This window comes from Lithobates pipiens, unplaced genomic scaffold (assembly GCF_037356315.1).
Source record: "Lithobates pipiens isolate NorthernLeopardFrog02 unplaced genomic scaffold, aLitPip1_a1.2 Scaffold_16, whole genome shotgun sequence".
NCBI classification, from domain to species: domain Eukaryota; kingdom Metazoa; phylum Chordata; class Amphibia; order Anura; family Ranidae; genus Lithobates; species Lithobates pipiens.
Window position 1 is genome coordinate 100,883,975 of NW_027507748.1, and position 27,661 is coordinate 100,911,635.

At 44.9% G+C, this 27,661-nt stretch overlaps 1 protein-coding gene across 2 annotated transcripts in view; it reads left to right on the top strand.

Annotated features, from left to right (window-relative positions):
* EPHA6 (EPH receptor A6) overlaps nt 1-27,661 on the top strand; it is a 1,195,522-nt gene that overhangs the window by 46,640 nt on the left and 1,121,221 nt on the right. The gene's annotated exons all lie outside the window — the stretch shown is intronic.

Below are 27,661 nucleotides of genomic sequence, written 5' to 3' on the forward strand. Positions count from 1 at the left end.
TGCTGCTTCACTTTGCTGGTCTTTCTGGTCTCCTTTTCAAACTCAGGCTGGTCACATTCTGAACATACAATTTCCTTTAAATTAACTAACAAGTGTGTAGTGCAAGTTCTTAGCTGACTGGGCCTGGTTTAAACTGATTAGCTTGGCCTTTGCACTACTTTATTGATGATGAATCTAATAATGGACACATACATGGAAAATGCTTAAATACTTTCAACTTTTTAAACCACTTTTTAATAACAAAAAAAAAAACTAAACAAATCAAGTTGTCATTACAACAATAATTTTATACATTTTATGGATTCAACAGAAATCATTGGCGAATATTTATTTTTTGCAAATAAATAGTGCCAAAATATATAGGCTTACATATATATTGTGTAGCGCCCACCACTTTAGGTGGGTGCTATTAGTTTAGAAGTTAGGTTAAATTGCCAGTGCCTTACTGTATTTTGTACAGGTCTGGAGGTTAGTTTGGGTTAGGGAGGAGTTATAGGTTAGAGGGGGGTGTGACTACCTGTTCATCACCCTGAGGAAACACTCCGTTGCTCTCCAGAGGAATCTTCTGGAAAGGAGGCAGGTCAGGCTCTGAAGTACAGGTAGTGTTATGGGCCCTTGTCCAATTGTTAATTTGCTTGGTCAGGGGCGGGGTCCATACATATACACTGGGGTCACATGTTCCCTGGGGGAGTTGGAGATGGGAAGAGAACTAATCCACAAAGGAAGAAAAATGTGACATTAAGGCCCAGGGCTGGAAGGCCTGAGGGTGCCTTTACCCCAGTGCTGGAAAGCCATAGATCTTCCCCGGAAGGCGATGGAGGATCGGGGACTCCAGAGCTGGAAGGTTTCCATAAAGCAATAAGTAGCTGCAAACCGACCGGAGTGAACCAGGGTTGGCCTGGACCTTTCCTAAGATGGCCTGGGAAGAAAAGGGCAGGAGGAGAAGGCAGGTGAGGCCTGGGACTGCTAGCATTTCGAAGTACCACATGCTTTTCAGAGAGGCATGCGTGTCAGCTCATTAAAGGAGAGGGACTATCACTCACACATCTCAACCCAGAGGCAACTTGTATTCTGTGCATCACTGAGGTGATAGTACCTGCCGAAATCTGGAATAAAGTGGAAGTTTTGAACTGTTCTAAATGTGTCTGTGCTTTACTACAGCGGGGGTGGAAGAAGCGGGGGTTAAACTAGCCATACTGTATGAACTACTAGCAGCTCCCAAGGGAGTAGTGTGCTTCAATTGTACATGCACATCAGTATCTGCCCTCAAGGAGCTTACCATCTAAGGTCCCTAACCCACATTCATACATACATATACTAGAGCCAATTTAGACAGGAGACAGGTAACATACCAGAATGTCTTTGGAGTGTGGGGGAAAACCTGCAGGAAACCCACGCAAGCACAGGGTTTTAATGAAGGTCTAAACCATAACAGAAAATGAACCACCTCTCGCCCATGCTATATTCAATATATGGCCTTGCGGCCATTCTCTAGCTCTGGGAAGGCTTTCCTAGACATCCTCCCATTTGTGCTCTTCCCACTCCCCCCCCCGGGACACACATCAAGAACTCTCTGTAACTGCTATGTGCCTTGGACACAGCTCATCACAGATCGGGGTAAAGGGCCAATCACAGCGGCCTTTTAGCATGTGATCGCTATGTCACAGATATACACACAACAGGTCTTTGCCTGTTAAAAGCTCGCATTCCCTCACACAAAGACTGTATGTAAGGGAAGGAGAGCTGGATCTATGAGGAGAGCAGTGAGTACAGTTTTTTATAGTTGTACACAGTGCCCTGATTATCAGTGCAGCTTATCAGTGTCAATTAGTGCAGCTTATCATTGCCCATCAGTGCAGCTTAGCAGTGCTGCTTCAGCAATGAAGCCTCATCAGTGGCCATCAGTACCCATCAGTACAGCTTATCAGTGCCACCTCATCAGTGGCCATCAGTACCTATCAGTACAGCTTATCAGTGCTGCCTCATCAGTGGTTATCAGTACCCATCAGTAAAGCTTATCAGTGCAGCCTAATCAGTATACATCGGTGAAGCCTCATAATTTCACATCGGTGTAGCCTTACCAGTGCACATCTGTGCAGCCTCATCAGTGCTCATCAGTGCAGCTTCATCAGTGCTTATCAGTTTAGCCTCATCAGCACAGATCAGTGAAGAAGAAATGTACTTATTTGCAAAATTTTATAACCGAGACTAAGAATTTTTTTTTATTTTTTTTTTACATTTTTTTGGTCTTTTTTCATGTATTTAGCAAAAATAAAAAACCTAGTGGTGATTAAATTCCACCATGAGAAAGTTCTGTCTCGAAAAATTATACCAAATTTCAAATGGGTACAGTGTTACATGACTGAATAATTGTTATTCAAAGCGTGAAAGCGCTGAAATCTCAAAATTGGCTTGGGCAGGAAGGGGATAAGGGTTTCCAGTATTGAAGTGGTTAAAGGATTTGTTAACCCATTTACATAAGACTATGCCAGCCCCTCTATTAGAGGCTGGCATAGCACACTATGTAAGTAGTTTTCAAAAACAAGCATTCTCAAGCGTAATCAAGAGGCGTTTTTGTCGAGGGAAGGGAGGGGAAGGAAGGGGAGGGAGAGAGGGGAGAAGAAAATAGATTTTTTTCTCTCTCACTTGTATAAAAAAGAATCACTTAGGGATTTATTAAAATAGATGTAGGGGTGTCTTTTTTTATCTTATTTTTATTTATTTTTAATTTTTTCCACATAGTAACACAGGTGGGAGGAGGGCAGAGCCCCCCTCCACCCCCTTTTTTTTCTCCTTTTTTTTATTTGTGTAAAAAAGAATCACTTAAGGATTTATTAAAATAGATGTAGGGGTTTCTATATCACATAGTATCACAGGTGGGGGGTGGACAGCGTCCCCCCCCTTCCCCCCCTTTTTTTTCCTCCTTTCTCCTTTTTCTCCTTTTCTTCTTCCGTTTTGTTTCTTATGGGCTTTAGGCACATCACAAAGGAGAAATACAAAGTTGGTGGAGAGTCGTGACTCTCACCTCTTCATAATTTAAAGGTGTTTTTTTTTTCTCTTCTTTTTCTCACGGAAGTGGAAGTCACTATATCACATACAAGGTGAAAGACACAGTATATGGGTTTACACAAACGCAATAGGGGTTTAAGGTAACACTGATGGGGAATAAACTGGGGGGAATTGGGGGCTAATTAATTACTTAAGAGAAGGAAAGGGGGAAGGCGGGGAAGAGGGAAAAGAAAGGGAAAAAGAATAATAAATAAAATATTATTAAAATAAAGTGAGTAGGGGTAATAAATTATATCAGGAAGAGGGGGGGAGATGGTGGACTACACTTGACTTCTTTGAAAAGTATATTGAGACTGATTCATGTGTTGTGTTGACTGTGGTCTTTTTGTGTTTTTTTTATTTTTTATATATGTATGTATAAGTATTGTATAAGGATGTTGATATATATGAATTTGTAATAATGTGGAATGTTTTTTGTATATGTGAAAAATGTATTAATAAAAATAATTGAAAACAAAAACAAGCGTTCTAATTACCGAATTTGAGCTGTCTTCAGGCCAGTCACATGACTCACGGCCGCTCTACAGCTCTGATGGATGTCTTCTGCTGGAGGAGCCATGATTTTCCTCTGACGTCAGCCAGGGAGATCACGTGGCCACTCGTCTCCTCTGCAGAATCTATGTCTCATAGCTGTAAAGTGGCCGCCAGTAACGTGATCGACCTGAAGACAATAATAGAGGGGCTGGCAGTGACAATTGTACCTTTTTTTTTCAAGAATAGAAGAATAGCGGCGGGGGGCAGGGTGGGGCGGAGACAGACACAGAGAAGGGAATGATAGGCAGGAAGGAGGGGCTGAGAGGGGAGAGAGGAGAGAAGAGGGGACAGCAGAGTATGATGCAGGGATGTACTCTGACCACGGTGGTCAGGGCTGAGTAGCCCTGATTTTGGTGGTCAGTATAGACAGTGGATACAGGAAGTGCCAGGTTAAGGGAGGTTTTTTTTACCATTTAGAGGGGGGCAGATTACACAGCACAGTGTTTCTGCTTTAATGGACCAGGATCTGTATATATTTCTTTGGGGTTAACAAACACTTTAAGTTTTCTAAAGATCTATGTATAAACAATTCATATTTGTATATAATTTTAACCTTTTCTTTGTCTACATGCATTTCATCGTCCCACATCATTGCCAAAGGTGACTTCCTTTTGGTGTCAACAGCATTACATGCTTGTGTGAGGAGCATCTGTATGACTGCATTTACTGGATGTGCATTTGATAGGGTGACAAAACCAGACAGCAATAGTGAGACGTTTTCACCACATATCAGGAAGTATCTGAACAAGATCCACTATAACAGGATTACCAGATATTTCCTAATGAACAGCGTAGCTGTAAAAGGCTGTAGATTTAAAAAGAAATGACCTTTCAAATTAAATTAACATTTAAGGCCTCCTGCAGATGGTTCATTTAGCCACTGTGCATGAGTCCCAAGCATTTAGCTAGAGGGCACAGGCGCATTGTCCAGCCCTGCCACCAGCACTCTATCAGACTCTATGGGAGTCTGACAGTTGCTGTAGTTGGAAGGGGTTGCGCAGAGCACTCAGTGGTATTTCTGTTTAAGGCAGTATACACCCAGGGCCAAATGCACACTGCTTGCATTTTGGGAATTTGTCCCTGGACACATACTGCCATAAACATACTGTACATACCGCTAGGTGCACCATCCAGCCAGAGCAGCTGTCAGATTATCTTTGACAGGCTAATGGCAACAGAGCTGGACAGTGCCCCTGTGCCCACCACCCACAGCTAAACACTAAAGCCAATGTGCATGAGACCTTATGATTGTCTAGACATTGGGGGTTATTTACTAAAGGAAAATACGCTTTGCACTGAAAGTGCACTTGGAAGTAAAGTCGCTGTAGACCCGAGGGGGACATGCAAGGAAAATAAAAACAGCATTTGCACATGATTGGATGATAAAATCAGCAGAGCTTCCCCTCATTTCAGATCTACCCCTCAGATTTACAGTGACTGAACTTCCAAGTGCGCTTGCAGTGCAAAGTGGATTTGTCTTTCGTAAATAACCCCCATTGGGTTTATATCTAATATTGTAAAGCGCTGTTTAAACTATTGGTGCTATATATATCGTGAATAATAGTAATAATAATAATATCATTTTACAACAAAGTTAAAACTTGTTGGAATTTACTGAAAATGTCTATGCGTGTAAGCTTGTGTGCAAGGGCATTTGTTCACATCAGAACTACTTTCTCTTCTTTCAAGTCAGTGGGAATGCAAAAACAGCTTGATATAGTTTTAAAGGCTAGTTCACACCAGAATGCAGAGTCGAAAAGTGCATTCCATGCACCACATTCAGAAACGCACTGCCTTTGTGATCTGTTCTTGGTGGCAATATATTGTTAATAGGACCCCAAACACTATGGGGGTTATTTACGAAAGGCATATCCACTTTACACAACAAGTGCAAAGTGCACTTGAAATTGCACTGAAAGTGCACTTGGAAGTGCAGTCGTTGTAAATCTGAGGGGTAGATCTGAAATGAGGGGAAGCTCTGCTGATTTTATTATCCAATCATGTGCAAGCTAAAATGCTGTTTTTTATTTTCCTTGCATGTCCCCCTCTGATCTACAGTGACTTTACTTCCAAGTGCACTTTCAGTGCAATTTCAAGTGTACTTTGTACTTGTAGTGCAAAGAGGATTTGCCTTTAGTAAATAACCCCCAGTGTGTTTGCAGGCACGAGATCGCATGGCTCCACGCTATTTTGTGCAACACATTTTGGTGCAATTTCAGCCCATTCAAATGAATAGTCTGAAAATTGCACTGCAGGGAAACACACAGAAATCGCACAGGAATGCAGGGCATGTTCTTGTGTGATTCTGGTGTGAACCAACCCTAAAGCAGGTCAGCAGCAGGTCTGAAGAAGGTCAGAAGCACCTGTGAAGAAACTCAGAATCATCTTAAAAGCAACTCAAACTAATCTCAAACACAAGCTTCGTGTACCTGAAAATACACTGCATTTGCCTTCTACACAAGGCCCAAAGGAGGCCGCGTAGATATTGTACAATAAGATTCATACATTCATGCATATTGCATCTCACAGCAAAATAATAATGGAAGCATTGCAGTCTGTAGACTGTTTTTTATGTTTAGTCCTGGCTTTTTCTTAGAGAATCATATAAATAAATGAAATATTAAATGCCTGAAGCAATATAAAGTAAGAAAAAAATCTAGATAAAATATACTTTATAATAATGTAAGAAGTTTTTTTTTTTCGTTTCTGGAATATTACCATGAAGTTTGAATACACACTTTTTATCAGATTCTACCTGCGTCAAAAAGAAGCATTTGGTGAAATTAAGAAAAAAGAAAAAAGAGACCGTGTATTGCAAGACATATTCTGTTCACATGCAAAAACACATACCAGGGTCACTTTTGCAGCCACAGCCACCGGAGGAGAACCCTACCTACTGCCTAGGATATAGAATAGTGCAATTGGCTGCAGTGCACTCTGGGAAAAAGATGCCCACCAACCGATTGGGAAAAAACTGCTGTATTCTGTCTAAAACAGTCTTGATCAAGTTGAGACATGTATGAGACTACAAGTCTCAGGTGAACGGTGTGTTACAAGGGAATGAGAGGTGACTGTTGGGGTGTGCCACTGAGTTGGAGATGCTACTGTTGCCAGAGTTTGCCACAATGTGGGAGTGAGACTGTGCTGTTCCTCAGTACAGGAGACCACAGCCTTCACAAGGAGACCACTACCACAGGAAAGACTGAGGGAACTGGAGTAGACAAGCATCGCTGGTTTTGTGAGAAATTCCTACTAGACAACTCAGGGTCATCTCTGCCAGTTCTGGTCATTAGAGAGCGATATGAGGCTTCATAACAGACTGCATAGTGGTGATGGGCTGTTGAACACAGCCTGCCTACCCTCCTCTTAAAGAGGAAGTAAAGGCAAAAAAAAAAACACACCCTGTAAGGCAAAGGCATCATGAGCTAGTATGCATAGCATACTAGCTCATTATGAATAACTTACATGAGAACGAAGCCCCAGAAGAGGTCCTCCGTCTTCCTCTTCGCCGCTGCCATGTATCCTGGGTCGCCGCTGCCATGTATTCTGGGTCTACTTCTGGGTCTCGCTGCTCCAGCGCTGTGATTCACCGGAGCCACAATGACATCACTCCCGCGCATGCGCATGAGAGCCGACACTCGCGGCATATCGCCGCGATCTGCGGCCTGCCCAGTGCGCCTGCGCACCGCTGTCTTTGGGTAAATATCTCCTAAACTGTATAGGTTTAGGACATATTTCTTGGACCTACAGGTAAGCCTTAATCTAGGCTTACCTGTAGGTCAAAGTTGGTTGTAAGGGTTTACAACCACTTTAACCAGGGATACACTTTGGGGAATTACAACCTTTACCCTGGGATAGAAATATACCTGAACACTCCTATGTGGGACTATGAACCCCATAGTTTATTACCACACTGGCCAGTGGGAGGGTTTTTTGGAAAAGTTCAGAACCTTCAACTTCTAGTACCACATTCAGTTAGGGCTATCACGCTGGATTAAGGATTCAGGTATAGTAATACTTGGTCTTATCATTGTCTCACAATCAAGGGACCAGCACAAAGACCAGTTGCTATAGCAGTAGCGGAACTACCAACAATCAGCTGGATAGGTAAACAGGCAGTCACCCTAGTGAATGATGCAGGCTCACCTGAGGTGGGGAGTCTAAGTATTAACCAGTGTTTACCAGATCTCCTGATGGTGGAAATGGATTTTGCTACATGTTAGTACCAGCTTGCAGTCCTCAGGGTCACCCCACCAGGAGGTGAGCAAGCCAGAGTCAAGTAGCAAGTAAGCAGGTAGAGATCGAACAGACGCATGTCAGTAAACAAGCCAAAGGTCGATAACGAGTAGTTGCAGGTTGGGACATCTAGTTGAGGAACAAGCCAAGGGTCAATAATGAGCAGTAGCAAAATATGGAAGGCAGCAGGGAAGACAGGAGAGAGATACTGGCTGGAGAGAGCACAATAATCTGGCAAACAGGAAGTGCAGAGACATTGCTTAAATCATAAAGTTCATGGGTAGAGCAAAGAGTTCAGGGTTTAAGACAGGTTCATTTAAGGAATTGTCCTAGGAACTATCCATCATTCCATATAGCTCAGCAAGAATAGAGATTGCCTGACACAGCAGAGGTTCCATGTTTAAATCCAGGCCCAGACACATTGGGGATTATTTACGAAAGGCAAATCCACTTTACACTTAAAGTGCACTTGGAAGTAAAGTCACTGTAGATTCCAGGGGGACATGCAAGAAAAATAAAAAACAGCATTTTAGCTTGCAGATGATTGGATGATAAAATCAGCAGAGCTTCCACTCATTTCAGATCTACCCCTTAGATTTAGAGCGACTGCACTTCCAAGTGCACTTGCAGTGCAAAGTGGATTTGCCTTTCGTAAATAACCCCCATTGTGTTGTTGTATTGCACAAATCTGTTTTACCTTGCACCTGTTTATTGCTGTTGCTTTTTTTTTTTCTTTTTTGTTACTGTTGCCTTGTTCGGTGTGTAGCTGAAACAAGTCATCCTCCTTTAGCCTTAGTGTTTTAGAGGGTGTGACCTTGCTAGAAGGGCCGTTGTCATCCAGAATCAAGGGACCAATTCATCAGCCGCTACTTTGGGGGTAAGCACTACACACCTTATTAGCATATTCTGCTTATTTAGTGTAGATCCCTCTCCTCCATTGCTAAAATTACATATTCAGCGACAAAAAAAAATCCTGTGTGGGGAGTTAGATAATACCTATCCCTTTTGCTCAGCTTTTGCATGTGTTGCTTAGGCAAGGGTGATGCCATCATCCTTCTGGCGAGCTCACCAGTCATGAGACAACTCCGCTGTGCCGCAGCATGTTCTCCTGAAGATTTTGAGTACTCAGCATTCTGGATCTTACTGACCTGATGATGGTGCCTCCCCTGCAGTACAGAAGTTGGGCGAAAGTTAAGTACGGTATATGAACTGCATTTTTCCTTCCACTGGTTTTTTAAGTTGTTGAAGATCTCCAAAGAAGGAAGAACGAAGGTCCTCCATTGCCAGAACATCCACCGTGATCACAGGAGGTTGTTTTGCTTGTTTTCATTTTATGGCTAAGGTTACCCTTTCCAGAAAAAAACCCCATGCAGTCAAGGGGCCAACGAAAAATATAAAAAAACGGTGCAGCGTGTTATACAAGTTCATTATTTTTATTATCATAGCTGTAGGGCTTGTTTACACTCGCTTCAAAACATAGCTTCAGACACACTTTTTTAAAGCTGTCTGAACAGCAGTCAAAGCACCTGTTACTCAATAAAATGGTTGGCTTATATTCCTGTTTACACCTTGCTTTTGCTTTGCTTTGCTTCTTTAACCACTTCGGGACCACCCGCCGTCATTTTAGGTCGCTACTTTGAAGAGGAATATCGTTGTTATGACAGCAGCTAGCTGTCATAACCCCAGTATTCTCTTCTTCAGCAGGCGGTCCCCTTCAAGATAAAAGTGGTCTCTGCGGTGGCTTCACCGCAAGATCATGCTTTTTTCTCTTACAAGGGATGTTTACATTCCTTGTAATAGGAATAAGAGTGACAATTTTTCATTTTTTTTAACCTCCCTGGCGGTATGATTATTTCTGATTTTAGGTGCTGAAAGCGGTACAATTATTTTGAATGGAAATTTGGCGTTTTATATTGTAGACCTGCAATTCTTAGGAATAACTCTCTTAAATCTGTTCAAACCAGAGTCTAGTAGACATCCCGGGTATGATAAAGTTTATAATATAATAAATAACTATAAATAATGATAACAAATAATAATAAACATTATTCAATAATGTAATCAAATCCAAAAACACTGAAAGTTGCTCATTTGCAGAATTGTCGCTGTCATTAGATTTAGTGTTTGATGACGGATCTCCTCACAAATCGCTATTGCTCAATTCTGCAAGTGGTTTTAATTTATTATCGCTGTTTTGACATAAAGGGACACCTTTTGGTTGCTATGGACAATCTCCAAATTCCAGGCAGAAAAAAACTGTATTTATAATATAAAAGTGCATGCAGGGCACTGGACAGACCACTAGGGACAAAAGGGATGTGTATTTTTTTTATACAGTACTGTATGTGTATTGTGTGTTTTTACTTTTTTGAATTTGGCAGCCATCTCCGCGCCCGTGCGTCGTAACGTCGCAGGGAACAGAGCTCAGCGGCACTCGGGCACTGTGTGAATCGAGCAGAGGACGGCTCGCACACACAGCAGGGAGACATCGCTAGATCCAGGGGATAAGGTAAGTAAGTCTCCCTCTATCCTGCAATGCGATCCCAAGTCTGGCTCAGGGTTACTGTTCTTGGTACTGAAATTTTACCCCGAGCCAGACTCGGGAATACCGCCAGGCAGATTAAAAAAACAGTGTAAAAATGTAAAATAAAAGGTAAAATAAATAAGAAAAAAATAATCATTTTAAATGCTCCCCGTCCCGCCGAGCTCATGTGCAGAAGCTAACGCATACGTGAGTAGCACCCACATATGAAAACCTCAAATGTAAGGTATTGCCGTGATTGTTTGAGTGAGAGCAATTATTCTAGCCCTAGACCTCCTCTGTAACTCAAAACATGCAACCTGTAGGAATTTTTAAACATCGCCTATGGAGATTTTAAGGGACAAATTTTGTCGCATTCCATAAGCGGGCACAACTTTGAAGCGTGACATGTTGGGTATCAATTTACTCGGCGTAACATCATCTTTCGCAATATAAAAAACAATTGGCTAACTTTACTGTTGTCTTATTTTTTCATTAAAAAAGTGTATTTTTTCCAAAAAAGTGCGCAAATATGGTGTGCCAAAAAGTATTGCAAGAACCGCCATTTTATTCTCTAAGGGTGTTAGAAAAAAATATATAATGTTTGTGGTTATAAGTCATTTTCTAGCAAAAAAATGCTTTTAACTTATATACAATATCTCAGAAAGAGGCTTGGTCCTTAAGTGGTTAAAGCATCTTCAAAGCCTCCATAGAAGTCTATGACAAAGTTTGTTTGAAGCACCTGCAGCTTTTGAGAGGGCTGTAATTCAGCTTTAACTTCACTTTGTTTTGGAGGTATGAGATATCAACACACACAGCATCTGCCAAGCTTCGTTAAAGCTTTAAAAAAGCACCACTGAAGCATCACTGAAGCACCACAGAAGCATCAAAAGCACATCAAAAAGCATGTTGACGCAGTAGGAACTTTAATGTGTGTTGAAGTCGAAGCAAGTGTAAATGAGCCCTTAGACCTCTTGGGTCCCCAAGAATCCTTGCTGAAAAAAATTGGAGGGTGGTCATAGCTCAATTGCCTGTATTTACTACCCCTCGGCCTCCAGTGTGATAGAGACCAAAGGGTTACAAAATTGCAGCTGAGAATAATCAGGACTAGTGATGGCCGAACGGTTCGCCCGGCGGTCGTTTCGCGGCGAATTTCCGACTTTCGCCGTCCGCGGGTTCGAACGCCTTTTTCCGTCGTTCGCCCCGGCGGACTTACGTGTTTAATGTATACAAGAACTTTAACCTTTCGTGACACGTTTATCATGTGTTACAGGACAACCAATTGAGACATGACAGCTCATGGACACTTGGACATTCCCCCTAACCTATAAATACACCCGATCCGGTGGCCATTTTACATTCTTTCTTCTGTCACTGTAGGGAAAGGATCCTGTGTGGAGTAGGGACAGAGAAAACGCTAGCTATTTGGTACACAAAAGTTCTTTTCAGGACTGGTATAGGTGTTAGGTCAGCAGCCTGAGTTTCTTTTGTCAGTTTAGATAAAGGGACAGAGCGCTGTATGCTGCTATTTTAGGGACAGCTCAGCCAGATTAGTCTTTCTTCATCATCATCATCATCATCATCATTAGCTGTTACTATCAGGTCCACAAAAGAGCTGTTCCAGCTAATCGTTCCAGCCTACTCTTTTTTGCCAATTTGTATAGGGACAGGCAGGAAGCAGTGTGTCAGGCAGTGAGGATAATTTTAAAGACTTGCTGTTACTATTAGTTCCACAAAGGTTCTTTTCAGGACTGGTATCAGTGGTACGGTAATAGGCTTGTACACGTATAATATTCTTTCTTCCAAATATAGAAAGAATATTATACTTGACTGCTGCCCTTCTGCTGCAGTCTGCTAATCATTCACAACTCACTTGTTCCACAAAGCTCTTTATCAGGACTGGTAACTTGGTCTGTCTAGGGTGCTACGGTACATAGGCTTGGGTGCGGTACAGTCTGCTGTTCTGTAAGGACCGCTATCGGTCCACAATACATAGGGTTGCCGTGCACTACTGCTGACCGCTGCCCTATACTGCAGCAGTCCTTCATTGGTATAGGGACTGACGTACAGTCTGCTAATCACTAACACACAACCTGCTTGGTCCACAAAAGTTCTTATAAGGACTGGTAACTTGGTATAGGGTGCTACGGTACATAGGCCTGAGTGCGTTACAGTCTGCTGTTCTGTAAGGACCGCTATCGGTCCACAATACATAGGGTTGCCGTGCACTACTGCTGACCGCTGCCCTATACTGCAGCAGTCCTTCAGCGGTATAGGGACTGACGCACAGTCTGCTAAACACTAACACACAACCTGCTTGGTCCACAAAAGTTTTTATAAGGACTGGTAACTTGGTATAGGGTGCTACGGTACATAGGCCTGAGTGCAGTACAGTCTGCTGTTCTGTAAGGACCGCTATCGGTCCACAATACATAGGGTTGCCGTGCACTACTGCTGACCGCTGCCCTATACTGCAGCAGTCCTTCATTGGTATAGGGACTGACGTACAGTCTGCTAATCACTAACACACAACCTGCTTGGTCCACAAAAGTTCTTATAAGGACTGGTAACTTGGTATAGGGTGCTACGGTACATAGGCCTGAGTGCGTTACAGTCTGCTGTTCTGTAAGGACCGCTATCGGTCCACAATACATAGGGTTGCCGTGCACTACTGCTGACCGCTGCCCTATACTGCAGCAGTCCTTCATTGGTATAGGGACTGACGTACAGTCTGCTAATCACTAACACACAACCTGCTTGTTCCACAAAAGTTCTTATAAGGACTGGTAACTTGGTATAGGGTGCTACGGTACATAGGCCTGAGTGCGTTACAGTCTGCTGTTCTGTAAGGACCGCTATCGGTCCACAATACATAGGGTTGCCGTGCACTACTGCTGACCGCTGCCCTATACTGCAGCAGTCCTTCATTGGTATAGGGACTGACGTACAGTCTGCTAATCACTAACACACAACCTGCTTGGTCCACAAAAGTTCTTATAAGGACTGGTAACTTGGTATAGGGTGCTACGGTACATAGGCCTGAGTGCGTTACAGTCTGCTGTTCTGTAAGGACCGCTATCGGTCCACAATACATAGGGTTGCCGTGCACTACTGCTGACCGCTGCCCTATACTGCAGCAGTCCTTCAGCGGTATAGGGACTGACGCACAGTCTGCTAAACACTAACACACAACCTGCTTGGTCCACAAAAGTTTTTATAAGGACTGGTAACTTGGTATAGGGTGCTACGGTACATAGGCCTGAGTGCGTTACAGTCTGCTGTTCTGTAAGGACCGCTATCGGTCCACAATACATAGGGTTGCCGTGCACTACTGCTGACCGCTGCCCTATACTGCAGCAGTCCTTCATTGGTATAGGGACTGACGTACAGTCTGCTAATCACTAACACACAACCTGCTTGGTCCACAAAAGTTCTTATAAGGACTGGTAACTTGGTATAGGGTGCTACGGTACATAGGCCTGAGTGCGTTACAGTCTGCTGTTCTGTAAGGACCGCTATCGGTCCACAATACATAGGGTTGCCGTGCACTACTGCTGACCGCTGCCCTATACTGCAGCAGTCCTTCAGCGGTATAGGGACTGACGCACAGTCTGCTAAACACTAACACACAACCTGCTTGGTCCACAAAAGTTCTTATAAGGACTGGTAACTTGGTATAGGGTGCTACGGTACATAGGCCTGAGTGCAGTACAGTCTGCTGTTCTGTAAGGACCGCTATCGGTCCACAATACATAGGGTTGCCGTGCACTACTGCTGACCGCTGCCCTATACTGCAGCAGTCCTTCATTGGTATAGGGACTGACGTACAGTCTGCTAATCACTAACACACAACCTGCTTGGTCCACAAAAGTTCTTATAAGGACTGGTAACTTGGTATAGGGTGCTACGGTACATAGGCCTGAGTGCGTTACAGTCTGCTGTTCTGTAAGGACCGCTATCGGTCCACAATACATAGGGTTGCCGTGCACTACTGCTGACCGCTGCCCTATACTGCAGCAGTCCTTCATTGGTATAGGGACTGACGTACAGTCTGCTAATCACTAACACACAACCTGCTTGTTCCACAAAAGTTCTTATAAGGACTGGTAACTTGGTATAGGGTGCTACGGTACATAGGCCTGAGTGCGTTACAGTCTGCTGTTCTGTAAGGACCGCTATCGGTCCACAATACATAGGGTTGCCGTGCACTACTGCTGACCGCTGCCCTATACTGCAGCAGTCCTTCATTGGTATAGGGACTGACGTACAGTCTGCTAATCACTAACACACAACCTGCTTGTTCCACAAAAGTTCTTATAAGGACTGGTAACTTGGTATAGGGTGCTACGGTACATAGGCTTGAGTGCGGTACAGTCTGCTGTTCTGTAAGGACCGCTATCGGTCCACAATAGATAGGGTTGACGTGCACCACTGCTGACCGCTGCCCTATACTGCAGCAGTCCTTCAGCGGTATAGGGACTGACGTACAGTCTGCTAAACACTAATACACAACCTGCTTGGTCCACAAAAGTTCTTATAAGGACTGGTAACTTGGTATAGGGTGCTACGGTACATAGGCTTGAGTGCGGTACAGTCTGCTGTTCTGTAAGGACCGCTATCGGTCCACAATAGATAGGGTTGACGTGCACCACTGCTGACCGCTGCCCTATACTGCAGCAGTCCTTCAGCGGTATAGGGACTGACGCACAGTCTGCTAAACACTAACACACAACCTGCTTGGTCCACAAAAGTTTTTATAAGGACTGGTAACTTGGTATAGGGTGCTACGGTACATAGGCCTGAGTGCGTTACAGTCTGCTGTTCTGTAAGGACCGCTATCGGTCCACAATACATAGGGTTGCCGTGCACTACTGCTGACCGCTGCCCTATACTGCAGCAGTCCTTCATTGGTATAGGGACTGACGTACAGTCTGCTAATCACTAACACACAACCTGCTTGGTCCACAAAAGTTCTTATAAGGACTGGTAACTTGGTATAGGGTGCTACGGTACATAGGCCTGAGTGCGTTACAGTCTGCTGTTCTGTAAGGACCGCTATCGGTCCACAATACATAGGGTTGCCGTGCACTACTGCTGACCGCTGCCCTATACTGCAGCAGTCCTTCAGCGGTATAGGGACTGACGCACAGTCTGCTAAACACTAACACACAACCTGCTTGGTCCACAAAAGTTCTTATAAGGACTGGTAACTTGGTATAGGGTGCTACGGTACATAGGCTTGAGTGCGGTACAGTCTGCTGTTCTGTAAGGACCGCTATCGGTCCACAATAGATAGGGTTGACGTGCACCACTGCTGACCGCTGCCCTATACTGCAGCAGTCCTTCAGCGGTATAGGGACTGACGTACAGTCTGCTAAACACTAATACACAACCTGCTTGGTCCACAAAAGTTCTTATAAGGACTGGTAACTTGGTATAGGGTGCTACGGTACATAGGCTTGAGTGCGGTACAGTCTGCTGTTCTGTAAGGACCGCTATAGGTCCACAATAGATAGGGTTGACGTGCACCACTGCTGACCGCTCACCTATACTGCAGCAGTCCTTCAGCGGTATAGGGACTAAGAGTTTTGTCACAGGGTCATTTAAAAAATGACATGCAGAGGAAGAGGCAGGCCCTTCCGCAGGGGTGGTAGGGGTAGGGCAGGAGCAACAGGCTTGAGCCAAAGTGGGAAGTTGCAGAAGGTGCGTTCAATTACTTTAAAGGATGCACCAGACTTGGTTGAGTGGCTCGCTCAGCCTTACTCTTCTGCACCCTCCTCATCCTCTCGATCTGCACCCTCTTCTTCACTCTCTGCTATGTGCACCCCCAAAGACACTACCACCAACAACACGACCACCACCACCACCACCACATACCTTCCGCTTGAGTCACTGGAATTATTTTCCGATCCATATCAAGAGGACATTTCTGATGCGCAGCCACTCTTGGTATTGGATCAGGAAGAGGAGGTAGCAACAAGCGCTACTCAGCAGTCTGACGCCAGTACCCAGATCAGCCCAAGGAGGAGGTTGGTCCCCGGTGTTGCTGCCTACTCTACTTATAGCGGTGGGGAAGGTGACGTTGATGATGACGTGTCTAGTGATGTCACGTGGGTGCCCACAAGAGAGGAAGAGGAGGGGAGTTCAGAGGGAGATATGGACCAGCAGATAGGGAGGAGAAGCAGCAATGACTTACATTGCACAGCAGGGACAAAGCAGACTGCAAATGTATCAGGAGCGAGTCATCGACCATGTACGGTCACATCTGGCGCTCCCAGGACACCGGCACATGGCTCCGCAGTGTGGGCTTTTTTTAACGTGTCCGCTGCTGACAATAGCGTTGCCATCTGCAATCTTTGCAGTCAACGCGTTAGTCGCGGTAAGCCCAATACTCACCTAGGGACGACCGCCTTAAGAAGGCACATGAGCAGCCATCACCGAGCCCAGTGGGAGCAACGGAACACACAAAGCCACACTGCAGGCTCTCACCGTCCAGCCTCGTCTTCTACTTCTCCTTCTCCTCTCTCCTCACAATTGTCCTCCACTCCACCTTCCATCACGCCAAGCTCACATTTTTCTGCAAAAAGGCAGGCTTCCGTGGGCCTAATGTTTGAGCGTAAAAAAATGATGACGCCGGATAACCCTCTTGCCCAACGGTTGGCGGCTGGCTTGTCAGAACTCATAGCCCGCCAACTACTGCCATATAAACTGGTGGACTCGGAGGCCTTTCGCAAATTTGTGGCCATTGGAACACCACAATGGAAGGTCCCAGGAAGGAAGTATTTCTCAGAGAAGGGCATCCCAGAGCTATATGGCCATGTTCAGCGGCAAGTGAATGTATCTCTGGCACACAGTGTCGGTGCCAAGATACATCTGACCACAGACACGTGGTCTAGCAAACACGGGCAGGGAAGGTATATCAGTTTTACTGCCCACTGGGTGAACCTTCTGACGGCCGTCAAGCATGTAACCCGTGGCACCCGTGTAGATTTGGTTTTACCGCCACGGATTGCATGCAGGCCTGACTCTTCTTCTCCTCCTCCTACTCCATCCTCCTCCCTCTCCTCCTCAGCTGCCTCCTCCTTTTCCGCTGCTAGCGTCTCTTCCACTGCACCGCCCAAGCTCCCCAGAACCTATTCCACATGCCAGGTGAGACGTTGCCATGCCGTGCTGCGTCTGTTGTGCCTGGAAGCAAAGAGCCACACTGGCCCGGCACTCCTTTCAGCTTTGCGTTCACAGGCAGATGAGTGGCTAACACCGCTCAATTTGACAGTTGGTAAAGTGGTGTGTGACAACGGTGCCAATCTGCTTAGCGCATTGAAACAGGGCAAAATCACGCACGTGCCGTGCATGGCACACGTCTTAAACTTGGTCGTGCAGCGATTCCTTGTCAAATACCCTGGGGTCCAGGACATCTTGCGGCAGGCAAGGAAAATCTCGGCCCATTTCAGAAGATCTTACACGGCCATGGCTCGCCTTGCTGACATTCAGCGGCGACACCATCTGCCGGTCAGACGTCTTATTTGCGATTGCCCGACGCGATGGAACTCAACCTTCTATATGCTTGATAGGCTGCTCCAGCAGAAACGTGCAGTTAACGTCTACCTGTATGAACTCTGCGAAAGAAACGGTTCTGGGGAGCTGGGTTTTTTTTCACCGCGCCAGTGGCTGCTCATGCGCGACACATGCAGACTTCTGCGGCCATTTGAGGAGATCACCAAACTGGTCAGTCGCAGCCATGGCGCCATCAGTGACATGGTACCTTATGCCTTCTTTCTGGAGCGTGCATTGCGTCGTGTCATTGATCAGGCTGTGGAGGAGCAGGAGCGGGAAGATGAGGAAGTCGCAATGCTGGATGAATTCCCAGGGGGGGCTACTCTATCTGAGACAAGTCAACAACAGGAGTCTGATGAGGAGTCAGAGGAGGATGGTGCCGGGGCGGATGAGCAGGAGCAAGAAGAGCATGCTTTAAACCTTTCTGGGATCCCTGTTGTGCGAGGATGGGGAGAGGAGAATGAAGAGGACGACATTATCCTGGATGATGAGCAGGAGCCAGGCCACCACACCGCTTCCACTTTAGTGCAAATGGGGGCCTTCATGCTCCAGTGTTTTAATAGGGACCCCCGTATAAAAAGCATGAGGGTCAAGGACCAGTACTGGGTGGCAACGTACTTAGACCCCCGGTACAAACACAAAATGGCGGAAATGTTACCGCCGTCGCAGAGGGCTGTCAGAATGCAGCACTTCCAGGCCTTGCTTCGAGAAATGCTGCATTCTGCTTTTGCGTGCGCTGGCAGAGGAGCAATTCCCACTCCCAGAGAAGGATTTGCGGGTACCAATCCAACAGCGCCTGCAAGAAGAGGCCGGTTTGAAGATGTGTTGGTGACTTCGGATATGAGGTCATTCTTTCAGCCGACCCATCGACAGGTGTCATCCGGATCCAGCATCAGGGAACGCCTAGACCGTCAGGTGTCCGACTACATTGGGTTAACGGCCGATGTGGACGCTCTGAGGAGTGATGAACCCCTAGACTACTGGGTGGGCAGGCTTGACCTCTGGCCAGAGCTTGCCCAATTTGCAATCGAACTGTTGGCTTGCCCCTCATCCAGTGTCCTGTCCGAAAGGACGTTCAGCGCAGCAGGGGGGATTGTGACCGATAAGCGTACTCGCCTAGCTCACCACAGTGTTAACTACCTCACATTTCTAAAAATGAATGAGGCATGGATCTCGGAGGAATTCAACACATGTGATCAGTAGACCATGTATATGTCTATAAACAATTTTTGGAATCAAGCACACAGACCTTCTTAATTCATTTGGCTCACTTCCCTGACCCAAAAAAGCACACCGTACTATATGCCCCTACCCTCCTCTTTGAAGAGGTTGAGCGGTGTCATATTTCTACTGGGGCTGCTTATTATGAGGGGTTCCCACCATCCCTGTGCTGTGCTGACTTCCTCCTGGGTGTTCTTATTATGAGGGGCTCCCACCATCCCTGTGCTGTGCTGACTTCCTCCTGGGGGTTCTTATTATGAGGGGATCACACCATCCCTGTGCTGTGCTGACTTCCTCCTGGGGCTGCTTACGGTGCTGCTGTCAGCGCTGTATGTCACGGAGCTGCTGTCAGCGCTGTATGTCACGGAGCTGCTGTCAGCGCTGTATGTCACGGAGCTGCTGTCAGCGCTGTATGTCACGGAGCTGCTGTCAGCGCTGTATGTCACGGAGCTGCTGTCAGCGCTGTATGTCACGGAGCTGCTGTCAGCGCTGTATGTCACGGAGCTGCTGTCAGCGCTGTATGTCACGGAGCTGCTGTCAGCGCTGTATGTCACGGAGCTGCTGTCAGCGCTGTATGTCACGGAGCTGCTGTCAGCGCTGTATGTCACGGTGCTGCTGTCAGCGCTGTATGTCACGGAGCTGCTGTCAGCGCTGTATGTCACGGAGCTGCTGTCAGTGCTGTATGTCACGGAGCTGCTGTCAGCGCTGTATGTCACGGAGCTGCTGTCAGCGCTGTATGTCACGGAGCTGCTGTCAGCGCTGTATGTCACGGTGCTGCTGTCAGCGCTGTATGTCACGGAGCTGCTGTCAGCGCTGTATGTCACGGAGCTGCTGTCAGCGCTGTATGTCACGGAGCTGCTGTCAGCGCTGTATGTCACGGAGCTGCTGTCAGCGCTGTATGTCACGGAGCTGCTGTCAGCGCTGTATGTCACGGTGCTGATGTCAGTGCTCTGTATTACGGTGCTGCTGTCAGTGCTCTGTATCTCCTGCACCCTCTTGTTTGCCTACCCTGGTCCCTGACCTTCCCTCTCCTCCATTGCCTTCATTAGCTCCATAGTCCTGAATTGTCAGAACAATTTCCCAAATAAAAAAAAAATGCTTGTAGTTATCGATCCCAAATTCACCTCATACATGTATTATGCTATTGTCCAGGTGGTGGGACTACGTGCTACCCCCTAATAATTACCCCGTGGCCGCAAATTCGACCTAAAGGTTTGCGAAATTCGCCTCCCATTGAAGTCAATGGAGCCCGCGGCGAACGGTCGTTTTCGCGAACGTTTGTGTCCGTTCGCGTTTCGCGTTCGCGAAACGTCCCGTCGGAAGTTCGTCCATCACTAATCAGGACTTCAGCCCTATCAGACAGGTCTGTACCTTTTGAAAAAGCTATGTAAATCTCAGGACTGGATGGACATAAATACAAATCCTTTGGGAGGTAGAATAGCTCCCTAAGGGCTTACGTCAGTGGGCCTTTGTTAGGTTTAGGTGGGTTTTACATTTCCATACAAGTCTATGGCATAGCAAAACCTGCTTGAAGTAGGTTAGAGGTGGGTCAGAATAAGGTCAACATCAAGTCAAATGCACATGTCAATAAATTCTGAATGGTCTCGAAATCATCTCAAACTGATGTCAGGTCCCATCCCATTCACACTATGAAGTGCAATGCCAGGCATCATGCATACGTGTGTTTTTCTGGGAATTGTCTTTCTACATGCATAGGGCAGCCCATTCATTTCAATGGGCTGCCCTACGAGCAACAAACACGGCAAAGTATCTCAAAGTAACATTGTCTGAATGATCTCAGAATCATCTAAAACACTTAAAGAGGAAGTAAAGGCAGTTGAAAAAATAAAATAAAAAAAGGAACCCACAAGGCAAAGGCATAATGAGCTAGTATGCATAGCATACTATCTCATTATGAATAACTTACCTGAGAACGAAGCCCCCGAAGCGGTCCTCCGTCTTCATGTCCGCCGCTGCCATGGATCCCGGAGTGACTGTGATTCGCCTGAGCTGCGATGACGTCAGTCCCGCGCATGCGCACGGGAGCCAACACTCGCGGCATATTGCAGCGATCTGCGGCCTGCCCAGTGCGTCGCATGCGCCGTAGACAGCGGTGGCTGTCTTTTTGTAAATATCTCCTAAACCGTATAGGTGTAGGAGATATTTCTTGGACCTACAGGTAGGCCTTTATCTAGGATTACCTGTAGGTCAACGTGGTTTGTAAGGGTTTACAACCACTTTAAGTCAAGCCCCATTTACACAGTGAAGGGCAATGCCAGGCATCATTCATATGTGTGTTGTTTGGGCAGTGTCTTGCTAAGTGCATAGGGCAGCCCATTTATTTCAATGTGCTGTCCTACGAGAAACAAACATGGCAAAGTAGGTCATGCAGCTTTTTGTGCTTAGAGTTTTACATATTTTTAAACCACATTTGTTTTGCATAATTTCACATTAAAAAAAAAACGTGCACATACTTGCCACTTTTGTAATGCTGTTAATGAATGTCACCACAAGCCTGATGCTTGTCTTTTTCTATAGTGTGAATGCAACCTCAATCTGAGACCATCCATTCAATATATTCTGCTCAAAATATTTAATCTTTGTATTCAGCTGTTTGCCTGGAGTTCAGCTTTAAATACAATAAATCCATAAACAAATATACGGGTGTAGAAGAATGTTTCTTTGGATTGAATGTAGTGATAGCCTCGCTGAGCATATACATAGCACAAATCCCATGCCTCCCCTGGGCTTTCTGCTACCTTGCATAGTGTGTTTACTGCTATTGAGGGGGTACGGGGGTTACTACAGGCTTTGTATTTCCTCCTGGATTTCCTCCGGGAACTTGAAAGTTGAAAATAGTTCATTACATTTTAGATGTGGCAGAATTTGCATATGATTGGTGATCTGAAAATGAAAAATCCTGTTCTCCAGCATGTGATTGATCATCGTTGTCAGCATTTGATTGATCATCCAGTATGTTTCCCGAAGTATTAAACTGATAATAAGTCTGCACAGAACTGAAAAGTGAGAGCCCTTTTCGGTGCTATAACAGAGATTTCCGGAAAAAAAAAGAAGTAAAAATCATAGAAGGAACAGCATGAAAAAAAAGCAGCGTGAAAATGTAAATTGATGAAAGAGGAGCTTACTGGCTCATGATCATTAGCATGTGTAAGCTTGTATTTTAGCTTGGCAGCCTGACCCAGCACCACCTGTAAAATGCTCCTACGGCGAAAGCCCTGTGCTTAAAATGCTAAATTATAAATGAAAAGCCTCTGAAAACAGAGGCAGGCAGCTCTGCACAATGAAAGACCCTTGAGATGTGGAATATCACTGCCTTTCCTTATAAATCCATAATTGCCCTGATACAACCACAGGTAAGGGCTGAGGACAGATAACAGCGGTTACTAGACCTCGGGGTGAGGAAGAATTAACTACAATTGAAATGGACATAAAGTCAAGTTTTAAGTCTCTGATTCTGCAATAGTATACAGGAGTGACATTAATATTAACTGAGGGAAAAAAAATCATCAAAAGTGGAAGAAAATAAGTCTAACTAGTCTAGTGTCGCGTACACACGATCGGCATTTCCGACGGGAAATGTTCGATGTGAGCTTGCTGACGGAAAGTCGTGTGTATGCTCCATCGAACATTTGCTGTCCAAATTTCTGCACACAAATGTTTGAGAGCAGGTTCTCAAATTTTCCAACAACTTCACTTGTTGTCAGAAAGTCTGATCGTGTGCACACAAGTGCGTCGCACAAAAGTTCACGCATGCTCGGAATCAAGCAGGAGGAGCCGCACTGACTATTGAACTTCCCTTTTCTCGGCTCGACGTACGACTTGTACATCGCCGCGTTCTTACGTTTGGAATTTCCTACAACATTTGTGTGACCGTGTGTATACAATACAAGTTTGAGCCAACATCCTTCAGAAAAAAATCTACGGTTTTGTTGTTGGAAATTCTGATTGTGTGTACACGGCATTAGAAATGTTCCCTCACCCTCCTACCTATCCTGCTTAACCTGTAAGATGTATGTACTTACCTATTCTTATGCCCTGTACATATGAACGGACATTCCGACAATAAAATCCATGGATTTTTTCCGATGGATGTTTTCTCAAACTTGTCTTGCATACACACGGTCACACAAATCTTGTCGGAAATTCTCATGGCCAAGAACGTGGTGACGTATAACACGTACATCGAGCCAATAAAAATGAAGTTCAATAGCCAGTGCGGCTCTTTTACTTGATTCAGAGTATGCATGGAACTTTGTGCGTTGGAATTGTGTATAGACGATCGGAATTTCCAACAATGTATTTTCTTGTTGGAAAATTTGAGAGCCAGATCTCAAATTTTGTGCGTTGGAAATTCTGATGGAAAATGTCCGATGAATCCTACACACGGTCGGAATTTCCAACAAAAAGCTGCCATCGAACATTTTTCGTCGTAGAATCCGATCGTGTGTATGAGGCATTAATCTGCTCTGGTCTAGTCATGATATCCCGCAGCTCTGGATCCCCTTTGTCAGTGAGCAGGTGCTGCAGGGGAGAGGATGGTGCACCCAGCCTTTAGGTGACGTCACAATTCCCCAAATACAGGGCTGTTGTCAAGTGCTCCCACAGCTGAAGCTGAAGGATCACAAGACCAGACCAGAGTGGATTAAAAATAGGTAAGTATTCACAGGGCTTCTTTTTGGTGGGAATGTGGGGGGAGCGCATTTCCAGCATCTCCAGAACAGAATGTGTGTACTGACAAATGGAATCGGGGTGTGCTGGAGATGCTATTGGTGCCGACTGCTGGGGATCTATTGTAGCTAGGGGTTGTAGTGTTGCTAGGGGGGTGTCTATTGTGTTGATGGAGGGATGCAGGGGGGTATAATGTTGGTGGGGGAGCACTGTTGGGGGGGGTATATTGATGCTGGCTACTGTGGGATCTATTGTTGATAGCAGGGGTCGCTTGTTGCTAGGGGGACATATATTGTTGCTGGTGGAAATCTGTTGTTACTGGGAAGTGTATTTTGTTCCTGAAGGAGGGTCTGTTGCTGGAGAGGGGTCCATTATTGCTAGGAAGGATCTATTGTTGGGGGGGGGGTCTATTATTATTAAACGATTCAATACAAATACTTAACACCACAAAACGATATTTGGCTCTGTAGACTCTAAAAGGAGCCCTGTGTATACAAATCTTTTTTATACAGTTTAGGCAGGAGAGGTAAGAGGAGGAGGGAAGGAACATAAAAGCGATAGTAAACTCACAATGGAAACCCCCCCACCCCCGCAGGTTAGTGTCACATTGTGTCAGTATGCACCACATAATAGAACATTATGGTAGCCATAACTTTTAAAAAGAGCCTTGCAGTGGCGTGCTATGACTGCTCACCAGCACTCCCGTCTTCTCCCAGTCTTCATTTTGGGTTTGTGGTCTTCAACCCTTTGAATGCCCGAGCCCCAATGACATCACTCCCGTGCATGCACACATGAGTCATCATCTCAGCATGGCCATCTGGATTCATGGCACACTCAGTAACGTCATTGGCTTAAGCCAATGTGAATAACTGCGAAACGGTGCAAGTTTTGGAAATAGGCATTGTACCTACAGGTAAGCTTTAATATAAGCTTACCTGTAGGTACAACTTAAAAACCCGAGTTTACTATAGCTTTAAGAATAGTTAGACTTAGGCTTTTCTTTCACTTTAAAGTGGAACTAAACTCTCTCAATCAACATTAGCTATTTTTAATCATTATGCTGTCAGCTTTAATTAATAGATAGGAAGGCATAAACTATTTTTTTTAATGTTTCTTCAGTTGCTTCCTGGTTTCTGTCCTAGGTCTAAATAATATCATGCATCCCACAGTCCTCATGTGCATTTTATTTTCTCGTTCATCTGGATGAGGGGATGAAGGGCTTTCTCAGCTAAGCACACCCTCCTGTCTGCATGCCTGAGCCAAGGGCAGATTAAATCCAGAAAATAAATGCTACATGAATCATCTGTCCTTAATCAAGATGACCACGGCTAGAAATACGAGGGGGTGTTTTTCAAAATGATTTATCAGCAAAATAAAGCAAGAAGAGATGGATGGATAAGTGAATTTGCTTTGAAAATGAAAAATGATTTAAATAGAGTTTTCAGGTTGTGGTGCTCAGAAGGAGTTTTGTTCCACTTTAACACAGCTGGATTTAGTTAATGGGAAAATATGCAAAGTGTGGTAAATGATAGTATCTGAACATTCTGTTAGTGGGTCGGATGTATAAAGTATATGTATTAAAGTGTGAAGACTTTACAGGTCATTCTTTTTTCTACAAAAAGCTCACTTAACCCCCCTGACGGTATTCCCGAGTCTGACTCGGGGTGGATTTTTCATACCAAAAGCGGTATCCCTGAGTCAGACTCGGGACAGCGTCGCTGGATCCAGGAGGAGGTTTACTTACCTTCTCCCTCGGATCCAGCGTTGTATCCCCGCTGTACGAGCGAGCCGTGTCTCGCTCGATGCATTACATCGCCGATTTCCGTGCCCTGCGAGCGTTGCGACGCACAGGCACGGAGATCGGCGCCAAATTCAAAAAGTGAAACAAACAGTAAACATACAGTATAATGTAATCTTACAGATTACATTGCTGTATGTAAATATTTCACATCCCCGTTGTCCCCAGTGGTCTGCCCAGTGTCCTGCATGCAGTTTTATATAATAAAAACTGTTCTTTATGCCTGGAAACTGGAGATGTCCATAGCAACCAAAACTGTCCCTTTACATCAAAAATGATTTTAGACCAGCTAGAAAACAGCGATAATAAATTAGAATCACTCGCAGAATTGAGCGATAGCGATTTGTGGGGAGATCCGTCATCAAATACTGAAAAGTAATGACAGTGACAATTCTGCAACTGAGCAAATTTCAGTGTTTTTGATTTGATTACATTATTGAATCATTTTTATTATTGTTATATTATTATTTGGTACAATTATTTATAATTATTTATTATATTATAATTTATGATTTAATTTTTCAAACTTTATCATACCCGGGATGTCTGCTAGACTCTGGTTTGGACAGATTTAAGAGAGTTATTCCTAAGAATTGCAGGACTACAATATAAAACGCCAAATTTTCATGCAAAATAATGGTACCGCTTTTAGCACCTAAAATCCGAAATAATCGTACCGCCAGGGAGGTTAAAGTGGTATTAAACCTCAAAACAAAATGTAATAATTTGCACCTTACCAATCATTAAAGGGTACCCAAACCCAAGCACAACAATGAAATGTAGTGCAGTTTACCATTGCTTAGATGTGGTGGCTGAGTTTGTTTTCCATTTACATTTATTTTTCTTTATTTTCATTTGGTGAAGCTGTCTGAATCTGTAATTGGATGACAACCGTGCTGTATCTAGGAGGAGCACGGTTGTCACTCTAGGAAGGAAGTGTGTTAGGACTATATGACACCTCCCTCTCTCTATAACATAGAGGGCAGTGTTTTCTAATCAACAGAGATAGCTGGGAACAATGTCACCTCATAACTGTTCACAGAAGAAAAAAAGAACAGGAAGTTGATAGCTTACAAGATTTCTGGCTAGATGAACAGCAATGTATTTTACTTGTCAAAGGAATATAACAAAGGTATTTTTAACCCCTTGCCAATGCTGCTATAGCTGAAAGGTGGCTACAGCATAGTTGTCCAGTTCTGGGAGGACATCTATTGACATCCTTCCAGAACCCGCCCCCCTGCACACCCCCAGAGTGCTCATCAGGCGTGCTCTCTGATCGCTGTATCTTATGGACACAGCTGATCACAGTGGCCTGTTACCATGCAATCAGCTGTGTCCAATCACAGATGATCCCATGTAAACAAATTACCAGTGCAGCCTCATCAGTGCCCATTAGTGCAGTCTCATCAGTGCCCATCAGTGCCGCCTATCAGTGCAGCCTCATCAGTGCCCATCAGTGCAGCCTATCAGTGCCCATCAGTACAGCCTATCAGTGCAGCCTCATCAGTGCCCATTTGTGCAGCCTATCAGTGCAGCCTAATCAGTGCCCATCAGTGCATGCTATCAGTGCAGCCTATCAGTGGCCACTAGTGCAACCTCATCAGTGCAGCCTCATCAGTGCTCATCAGTGCCCATCAGTGCAGCCTATCAATGCCCGTCAGTGCAGCCTCATTAGTACATATCAATGAAGAAGAAAGGTTACTTACTTATTTGCAAATTTTTATAACAGAAAGAAGAGTTTTTTTTCATATGGGTATAGTGCTGCATGGCTGCGCAATTGTCATTCAAAATGCGACAGCACTGAAAGGTAAAAATTGGTCTGTTCACGAAGGGGTGAAGTAGACAAGTGGTTAATGATTTATTAACAGACCATAAGGGAGCAATAGTCCATTTTGGGAGTGAGTAAGAAAGGATCGCTATGTTCCTACCTACAATGGGACCATCAGAAATGACTCTAGCCATCCTCTAACTTGACATTTTATTAGAGTAAGAAAAAGGGAATTTGGAGATTTGGAGGAGGGCAATATAACTTTTTTTTC